Here is a 10,587-nt window from a genome sequence, read left to right on the forward strand (position 1 = left end):
GTGTGCGCACACCCACACCCACACATCATATAAACAAAATGAATCACAAAGTAAATGAATGGGTTGGGACAAAACTATTCACCATCATTCTCAACTCCCCCTTCATTGCTTCGAAGCAGTGACTCACACTTCCATACTGAATCCTAGTATACTTTCGGCGAGTGTAACCCAGCCTCAGCACTAACATACTACAAAAGAGAAGACTGGGCCATGGGCATGAGGTAGAAGGCGTCCACCGTTACATTGGGCCTGGGCAGAGCGTTGAAGCCACAGGTGCAACACTAACAGTGCATCTAGCCCCTTAAGTGTGTTTTAGTGTTGATGACATATGATTGGAGTGACTAACACTTGAACTAAGTGAACCTTTGGTGTTTAGTCTCATATGATGAAAATGATAGAGGTGAGAAACACCTCGATTTAAAGAGGAAAAAAAGTGTCAGCATATTGAAAAAGGTCCAAAGATTTTCGGTTTATTTGAGTCATAGGAAAGCCACACTGTAAGAGAGGTTGAGGTCATGTATAAGTGTGGGGTCATGAGCTATATTTTCCATATAAAACCCACACCCAATAAAACATACACAAAAGGCCTCTTCATTAGCCCCTCCATAAAAATCCCCTTGCATCTTTCTAGAGATATCCAGGAGCTTCGGGGTCCATGGTGCTCCGAGAACCTAACCCCCGGACCTCTAGGGTTCCCCTTGGTTGTGGCTCTAGACTCACTCCGAGTCATCAGGGTCCCTGACCCTCGTGCCTTCGAGGTTCACCCTGGTTTTACCTTTGGATAGGCCAGGCATCCTCGGTCTCGCGGGACATCAACCACTATCTAAGCCGAGGTTCGGGCTTGCTATTTATTACGAACTATGTTTATTATTTTCATGATTGGTGGTTTGTTTTCGTCCTTTCTAAAACACATCACATAAGTAGATTTCAGAGAGCATGACAGTGTAGGTGTTTGCATGTGAAGCAAACAACATTACATACATCTCTGATCCACTCTCCTTTTTACCATACAACCTGATGTGAAGGAATCTGTCGAGGTTTGCACCCCTGCAATGTCTTATGGCAGTTTGAATATTTTCTTTTGACGAACTGTTAGCTGGGAACCATCCAATTCGAACTATGAGATCGTGCAAGTACATACACGAAATTTCTAACTATCTATGAGTGTTTGTGTGGCATATAAATAATAGTCCCTCTGTTCACAAATATAAGTATTTTGAATATTTCAATACAGACTATATACAGACTAAAATAAGTGAACAATCACACTAAACTGTGTCTATTTTTTTAAAAAAATGGAGGAGGACCCCGCCTCTGCATCTAGACGATGCATGCAACCACTTTATTAATTATTCACACAAGACCTTATAAAGTCATACAACAGTAAGACTAAAGCCACCGTCTAGGCAACATCTGTCGCTACTCCTATCCAGTTGATGTAGGGATGTTGATAATCTGGGCCTAATACCAAACAGACCTTGCAACCAAACCTAACATTTAAGACATGAGGTCTCAACCAGGACGCCTGCCGGGTATGGGGCACCCACTAGTCCGACGCACTCCTCAACCAGGACGTCTGCCGTGTATGAGGCCGCCGCAGCCACCTGCCACCAATCCATCTTCAGTGTTGTACTGCTGCATCTACCTTGCCCGATCTAACTGTCATCGACGCCACCACGACGCCAGACAACGCCACCATCCTGCGCTCGTCCATCATCACACGCCCACCGGCGAGACCCGGCTGCTCCATGCCGCTGAGACCCGCCATTGTCGACGTGCCAGATGCCACGCGGCTCCTCCGACGCAAAACACCAACTGCTGCCACTAGTCATCCCCTCCGCCTGCAGTTTCTCAAACCGAGCACCCAAACGGCCCAAGCGGCGTCTCCAAGAAGGATACGACACACGCAGTACCGCCTCCGCCCAATCTAAGAAGATTTAGGGTTTTCACCAGGCATGAGGTCGGGCCTCGATTCATAAAAAAGTTAGAACATCTTATAGTGAACGGAGGGAGTAACTTTTTCTTTATCCGTCCGATGCATCACAACCTCCACAAGTAAAGTCACTAAACAAACAGATGGTACATACAAGGTACAGTCAGAGTGCTCATAAAGCTCATATCACTTTGCTTTTCACTTCTTAGATCTTCTTCTCTCAAAGTCCCTTTCGTTGTGCACCCGAGCAGTATATACCCAGAAGACTTTGTTCAGTGTTTCCGTCGTCCGTGTATATCCCTCTCTCTCCCTTCTTTTTCTCTTTTCTATCTACAAGCATGAACACGACGTAACATGGAGGTGACTACTAACCATCACACACACTTTGCGGCCTTTCCATGCCGCTCACCACTCGATCGATCCACGCAAAAGCCAGCCTCGCACACGTCCCCCCAGTCCCCACCCACCCTTCTTCCCCAGCTTTACTGCACCTGCATGAGACTACCATCCTCTGGTCCTTCGACACATCGCCGCGTTGCAAAGCGGCTGACGCTTTGGCCGACCTCTTATCGCGGTACCGCCTCACATGCCTCGGCTCGTCCTACGTGCGCGCGCACCACGGGCACACACCACACGAGCTGACTAAGCTCAGGTCAGCTCCGGCTCTCCACTGTTCTATCGCGCGCTGCGCTCACCTGGATGCGACAGGGATGGCGGACACCAGCACCTTCGCGGCGCCCCCGCCCCCGTGGATGCCGTCCCCGGCGATGTTCCTCACGCCGCCCGCGCTGCCGGGCTACTACCAGGGCTCCGCCGCGGGCGCCGTGCCGGGGGCGCCTCGGGAGGGCGGGGGCTCCATCGGCACGTTCTTCGGCGTGCTCGCGGCCGTCCTGGTGCTCACCGCGGTGTCCTGCGTCTTCGGCCGCGTGTGCCGGGCGCAGGCCGAGGGGCCCGACGAGGTGTACGACTGCGCGAGGCTGTCGCGGCGATGGCGCTGGTGGAGCGCGCCTCCCCGGATCGTTAGGCGCGGGCCCAAGCCGCCGCCCGTCGAGGAGGTGCCTGCTGTGCTGCCGCTGCCGGAGCCATGAAGTGTTCGTTAAGCTGCCGGTCATCCGGCTCCTGCTGGCGTGTTCTTGTTCAGTGCAGGCTCCGGTTAGCACAGTAAGTAGTGTTCCGTCTTAGTGTATCTACGCCAGTACTACATGGTTGTGCTCTCCGTCCCATTGGAGGATTTTCTTGATAGATTTATGTCCTCGTTCCTTTGTAGTACTCGGATTACTCAAAATAATAATGCACTTCTGACTACCAACATTCCCTTGTTAAACTTATCGCCGGCGGTTCTTTTGCACTTCATGCGTTGCAACGTTTGCGATCGACGAGTCTCCGAGCCAATCGCGCCGGAATGTTAGGTGTGCATGGATTGGTGGTGACAATAAAGAATGTAGTCCACCCACCACATGGATATGGGAGGATTGTCCACGAACTACCACTGCCACTACCACCAACCAAGCCAAATATTACCATATCTTGCCGATCTTCCATGTTGCTGAAAGCCAATTAGAGCAATCATCACGGCGTTCAGTAGTGTCCCTTTCACGGTAGCTTCTTCACGTAGGAAAACCTCCGAAATGGAATGTGTGACTCTCTAGTACTCTAGTCTAGCTAATCTAGCTAAAATAAGAAAAGGATGGTTGGAGGTGACTTGGCAGCAACTAAAGCAGGGACGCACCCAGGCGAGAGTGACATTTTTCTCCTTTGGGAATCACTAAAAAACTCACGTTAGATTTTAAGCACTCTCGAGCGAACGCGCAGTTGCCGTCGGATCTATTGCACTGATCTTGAAGCGGGCGTTGGGTGACGATTTTTCCCTCCTCGTGTTATCCTCTGCGGGAGACTGCGACATATCCTCTTCCCCACTCCCACACCCTCTGTTCCTGGTGGTGATGCAGCAACATTCCCGACTTTGGCGAGTCGCCGTGGGATGAGGAGGCATCGGTGTAGAGGATCCGTGACATGGGGGGTATTTGACGCGCGGAATGCGTTGTGGCTCGGAATAGAGGAGCCATGACGGGGGGAGCTGCGACTAGAGCTTGAGCGTGAGCCCACAATGGCGGCAGAGGAGAGGAGGCGTGGCGGGGGGAGCTGCGACTAGAGCTCGAGCGCGAGCCCAGAGGAGGGGAGCTGCATAAGGAGGGCACACCAGCTCTGCTGAGTATGTAATATTTGCATGTATATTTCTTGTACATCAAGGCTTCCTCCTTCAATGTATAGTTGAGGACATGGTCATACCTTATACTCCCTCCGTCCGAAAATACTTGTCGGAGAAATGGATGAAAATGGATGTATCTAAAACTAAATTACGTCTAGATACATCCATTCCTCTGACAAGTATTTTCGGACAGAGGGAGTACTTATATATACGTGTATATGCACCCGACGAATATATTCAGAGTTGCGCCAAACTACATGGTATCAATTTCCGTCTCCCGATCCTAACCCTAGTCTTCCGCTCCCTGCCACCGCGCCTTCTGGCCGCCGCTACCACCGCAGTTCCTGCCGCCACTACATCCTTCCGCCGCCGCCGCATCCCTACTTCGCACCCGATCGACCGATCTCTCTTCCTCTCCCAACTGCTCTAAACCCTATCACCCCAGCCGTCCCGATCGTCCCAACCCCGTCGCTCGCCACAGCCAGCCCTCCCGATTCCAGCCTCCCACTCGCTTCAACCGATCGCCCCATCATCCACCCCTCACGCTCGCTACAGCCAGCCCTCCCGATTGCCACTTCCACTACAAAAAAATACACTTCCGTGATGATACGTGTTTGTCACAGTAGGTCGCGTTTTTTGTCATGCATGTACATCCATGACAAATTTATGACAGAATCAAGATAGTCATACATGTGCTGTCGTAGAAGTGTTCCATGACATTACCAAAATTATCATCACGGAAGTGTCCACTTCCATGATGATAAATCGCGCGCCACAGAAGTGCTTTCGTCAAGGGTGACCGACATGTGGCATCCACCATAACGGAACGTCGTTAAGCTATCGGGTCGGGTTTTGGATCCGATAACCCATTAACAGCCCCGACCAATGGGGATTTTCCATGTGTAAAATCATCATTGGCTGGAGGAAACACGTGTTGGCTCACCGTTGGGACAGATGTCATCCACTCATTGGACAAAAGGCGCCTATGATACGTCGACACGTGGCACTACCCAACAGAGGCTCATTCCTGTGAAAAGGCCGGACCATTTGACTTTGTCAAAAGGCGACGGGCCGGCCCATGTAAAGCCTGTTAACGGCTTGTTCGCATATAGCCCATTTACAGCCTGCTAACCCAAGGCCCGTTACGCCCTATCCGAATTAGGCCCAGTAGCGTCATCTGGGCCACCCAATATGATTCCAGCCCGTTTTCACTTCTGGCCCATGTATGGCCCAAAACGTCTTTTGGCCCATATGAGGCCCTATGTAACTCTTGGCCTATTAACGGCCCGTGGTGAAACTGACCCGTAATGAACAGTGTATTACTTTACACCCATTAACGGCCCGTGGTGAAACTGTTGGAAATATGCCCTAGAGGCAATAACAAATTAGTTATTATTATATTTACTTGTTCATGATAATCGTTTATTATCCATGCTATAATTGTATTGATAGGAAACTCAAATACATGTGTGGATACATAGACAACACCATGTCCCTAGTAAGCCTCTAGTTGACTAGCTCGTTGATCAATAGATGGTTACGGTTTCCTGACCATGGACATTGGATGTCGTTGATAACGGGATCACATCATTAGGAGAATGATGTGATGGACAAGACCCAATCCTAAGCCTAGCACAAAGATCGTGTAGTTCGTATGCTAAAGCTTTTCTAATGTCAAGTATCATTTCCTTAGACCATGAGATTGTGCAACTCCCAGATACCGTAGGAATGCTTTGGGTGTACCAAACGTCACAACGTAACTGGGTGGCTATAAAGGTACACTATGGGTATCTCCGAAAGTGTCTATTGGTTGGCACGAATCGAGACTGGGATTTGTCACTCCGTGTGACGGAGAGGTATCTCTGGGCCCACTCGATAGGACATCATCATAATGTGCACAATGTGACCAAGGGGTTGATCACGGGATGATGTGTTACAGAACAAGTAAAGAGACTTGCAGGTAACGAGATTGAACAAGGTATCGGGATACCGACGATCGAATCTCGGGCAAGTACTATACCGCTAGACAAAGGGAATTAAATACGGGATTGACTGAATCCTCGACATCGTGGTTCATCCGATGAGATCATCAAGGAACATGTGGGAGACAACATGGGTATCCAGATCCCACTGTTGGTTATTGGCCGGAGAGTTGTCTCGGTCATGTCTACGTGTCTCCCGAACCCGTAGTGTCTACACACTTAAGGTTCGATGATGCTAGGGTTATAGGGAATAAAAGTACATGGTTACCGAATGTTGTTTGGAGTCCCGGATGAGATCCCGGACGTCACAAGGAGTTCCGGAATGGTCCGGAGGTAAATTTATATATATGGGAAGTCCTGTTTTGGTCACCGAAAAAGTTTCGGCTGCTATCGATAACGTACCGGGACCACCGGGAGGGTCTTGGGGGTCCACCAGGTGGGGCCACTCGCCCCAGAGGGCTGCATGGGCAAAGTGTGGGAGGGGACCAGCCCTAGGTGGGCTGGTGCGCCCCCCCCCACCAGGGCCCAAGGCGCCTAGGGTTTGGGGAGGGGGCGCCTCCACCTTGCTTGGGGGGCAAGTTTCCCCTCTCCCCCCCCTTGGCCGCACCCTAGATGGGTTTTGGGGCTGCCGCCACCCCTAGGGAGGGAACCCTAGATGGGGGTGCAGCCCCTCCCCTTCCCCTATATATACTTGAGGTATTGGGGGTTGCAAACACACGAGTTAATCCTCTCCCTGGCGCAACCCTACCTCTCTTCCTCCTCCTTTCCCGCGGTGCTTGGCGAAGCCCTGCAGGATTGCCACGCTCCTCCACCACCACCACGCTGTCGTGCTGCTGCTGGACGGAGTATTCCCCAACCTCTCCCTCTCTCCTTGCTGGATCAAGGCAAGGGAGACGTCACCTGGCTGCATGTGTGTTGAACGCGGAGGTGCCGTCCGTTCGGCACTAGGATCATCGGTGATTTGGATCACGACGAGTACGACTCCATCAACCCCGTTCACTTGAACGCTTCTGCTTAGCGATCTACAAGGGTATGTAGATGCACTCCCCTTTCCCTCGTTGCTAGATTACTCCATAGATTGATCTTGGTGATGCGTAGAAAATTTTGGACGCCATGGATTAGTGGAACTGCCGTAATGTGAATGGACGGGACGACTAGGAGCGAACCGCCGTAGTATTAAAGGACGTGCGGGGACGAGTAGGAGCGAACTACCAGCGTGCGAACGGCAGGGTAGTGGCTTTCCATTCTCCCATGATACGGGCTTCCGAGATCCCTTGGATTGGAGATCGAACGGTTGCATGGCGTGATTCTAGACCTATGGGTGAATATCCTATCCTGGAGGGTTATTCTGCAAATTTTCAGCAACTTAGCATGCGACTGTTTGATCTCAGATCCAAGGGCTGCCAGCAGCCCGTATCATGGTCGCGCCTACAATGACCGTCGCGTCGCTCGCGTGGTCGCGCCCTTGGAGATTTAACACGGTGCGTTAGGCTAACTGATGTTGGCATGGCATACATACTCCTCTATACTACAACAAGGTTGGCTATAAGTGTATTTTTTTACTCCTCTCTATCTCTTTCTTCGTACTCCCTCCATCCCATAATATAAGAACGTTTTTGACACTAGTGTAGTGCCAAAAACGTTCTTATATTATGGGACACAGGGAGTACTAGTATTTATTGCATTTGCCAAGGAGTGACCTCTTCCAATGAAATGGTGTTGCTAAGTTTGCTTCATTTAATTAGCTATAGACTCAAAATTGTCTTTTCACCTAGGTACACGCGCTTAGCACCATTTCTTCCTTGGGTCACCAAACTAGTCTCTCTCTTCTTGATTAACTTGCCACATCAGACTTTATGCCTATGTGGCAAGCTTAAGCACCTGTAGGAGCAAGTAAGGTGCCCGTCCATTGCACGGAAGAGTGAAATGCATTGATCGGGGTGTTGTTTATTTTGACAAAGGATGTGGGGGTCATCTCATGTGTAACAGGTATCGATAGGTTTCCTCGGATATTATTTCATCTCTAGAGCTCAGAAACATCCGGGTGAAATAGATAAAAAGGTATCTTTTGCAAACAAAAGCGTTCAACTATTCAACCTGCATCCAAAACTTGTGAAGAAATAACTCTTATTGTGCTTTGTAGGAAATGGTTCATCATAAGTCTTTCACCGGTACTGTAGTAAAAAATCGTACATGGAAGATTCTAGACTAAACCATAAATGGATACACTTTTTTTCATGCGTGATACTACAATAGAGCAAGATCGTGCATGGAAGTCTCCACATGCTTAGACAATGGATTACATTTAGCGAAGACTAATGATCAACATTTAACTTAGTAATGCATATGTCCAGGTGAACCTCCTTGGAGTCCCCATGCACATTGTTGGGGGTCAAATAATACCATGCGTCTTCCATGTCCACATCGCCGGGAAGGTCCCAGCTCGGCAGAGTCCAAGTCAGCTTGACGTAGCCAGTGTCACCGCCCACAGACCTCCGAGGGGTAGTAATAGTGAGCACACACCCGTACATCGGCCTCATGTCAATGTTAGCGTTAGCGGCGTCGCCCCTGACGCACACTACAGAGATGTGGCGGCGGCTTGCGTGGGCCTCGCCGGTGGCCAAGATCAAGAGGAAGACACTGCCGTCCTCCTCCGAGACTAGCAGGCGGCGCTGATCCTCCAGCGACTCCGGCATGGTGAACGGGTAGCACGTCTCGTACTTGATGTTCTTCGCCAAGGGCCAGTAGTGATCGCCGCACGCCTGCGTCAGATGGTGCACGATGTCCGCCGGTGAGCCCCAAAACGGCACCGGGCACTCATAGCAGTAGACGAAGGGCTCCTTGGAGGCATCGACTAGGCCGTCCATGAAACGGGAGTGACTGTAGGGACATTCCGCCAGTTGAATATATGAGCAAGTTACTACGAGATTTACTACAAAATAAATCATGACGGCTATAACAGAGATTAAACTAATCATGCGGACTAGCATAGTAGATGAACAGATCGAGTCTAGGACACAGACTAGAAACATGAATTCTACCACGATTTTGAACAGGAAGGATAGAAACACATATGGTGCAACGGGAGCAGCACCATTGGTGTTGAGGTTGTCGCCCATGTCGTTGAGGAAGAGGTTGCCGAGGTCGGGGAAGAAGTCGTCGTCGGTGAAGTCGTGGCTGCTAGCAGTTGCGAGAGTGCGCTCCCCAAATGTCAACAGCGCCCGCCGAATGGAGCGCAGGAGGGAGTGGCTGTAGGGGACGTTGCGGCCGCCGAATGGAGCGCAGGAGTAGCCCACAAAGTAGTAGACGGTGCTCCTCCCTAGTCTCTATTCTTATCTCTATCTCTACTACTCTTCTTTGTTTTTTATAATATAGTAGTTGTAGTTGTCAAATCGAATAGTACTGCACCGTCCACTGCACGCCCGGCTGAACACGCCTCCTCGCCTCCATTAAACCCGCATGCAAACCGAGAAACCTACTCCGGCCTGCGGGAGGAAATTTGTCGGTTGCCGCGGGAGGGTTATTCTCCAAATTTTCAGCAACTTAGCATGCGATCGTTTGATCTCAGATCCAAGGACTACCAGCACCCCGTATCATGGTCGCACCTACCACGACCATCGCGTCGCACGTGCGGTCGCGCCCTTGGAGATTTAACATGGTGCATTAGGCTATCTGATGTTGGCATGTCATACATAGTCATCACTTAGTCACTTATACTACAACAAGGTTAGCTATAAGGTTAGTCATCACTTAGGAGAAAATTTTACTACTCCCTCCGTTTACTCCTCGTCCCTACTACGTACGTACTTTGGTTAGTACTCCCTCCATTTACTTATACAAGGCCACTATAAAAAAATACATTTTGCATCTATGCAAGGCCACAAATAGTAATCGAGCCTTTCCAGTTTATGGCTCAATTTCAAAATCTCTCCAACCAAGGTAGACGGTGAGTGGTCGAATTAATTTCGTAGTTTGCATAGTACGCTCGTTTTTCTCAAGAAGTTATGTTTACCGAGGCATTAATTAGAACGAATGCATGAATGACCACTAAATTTCCATGAACTTGTACATGCATTGGTTAGTTTTCTCTTGACACTGCTTGCGTCGGGTGATCTAACGCACCTTGAAATCCAACATGTAATGGTACTACTACTAGTATAGTAGAATTGAGACTTATCAAACGGAAAAATGAATGTTTTTTTAGATGAGCCCTATAAACCCTAGTGGGTACGTATTCCGTAAAAACAGATTTTTCCAAAACTAAGTCGCTCCCTTTCATGAATTCTGTAGTATGCTCCTCCGTCGACGCTCCCTTTCATGAATTATGTACTTCCTGTCGCCGACATGTGGGACATATAGCAACCGGGTCAACGTGTCAAGCACCAAATAACAGTGCAGAACAGCAGGGGGACGCACGCCACTCATACCAGTTCAGTATTAGTAATGAGCAATGAGACGTCAAA

Source organism: Triticum dicoccoides, chromosome 6B, assembly GCF_002162155.2.
Source record: "Triticum dicoccoides isolate Atlit2015 ecotype Zavitan chromosome 6B, WEW_v2.0, whole genome shotgun sequence".
Lineage (NCBI taxonomy): Eukaryota > Viridiplantae > Streptophyta > Magnoliopsida > Poales > Poaceae > Triticum > Triticum dicoccoides.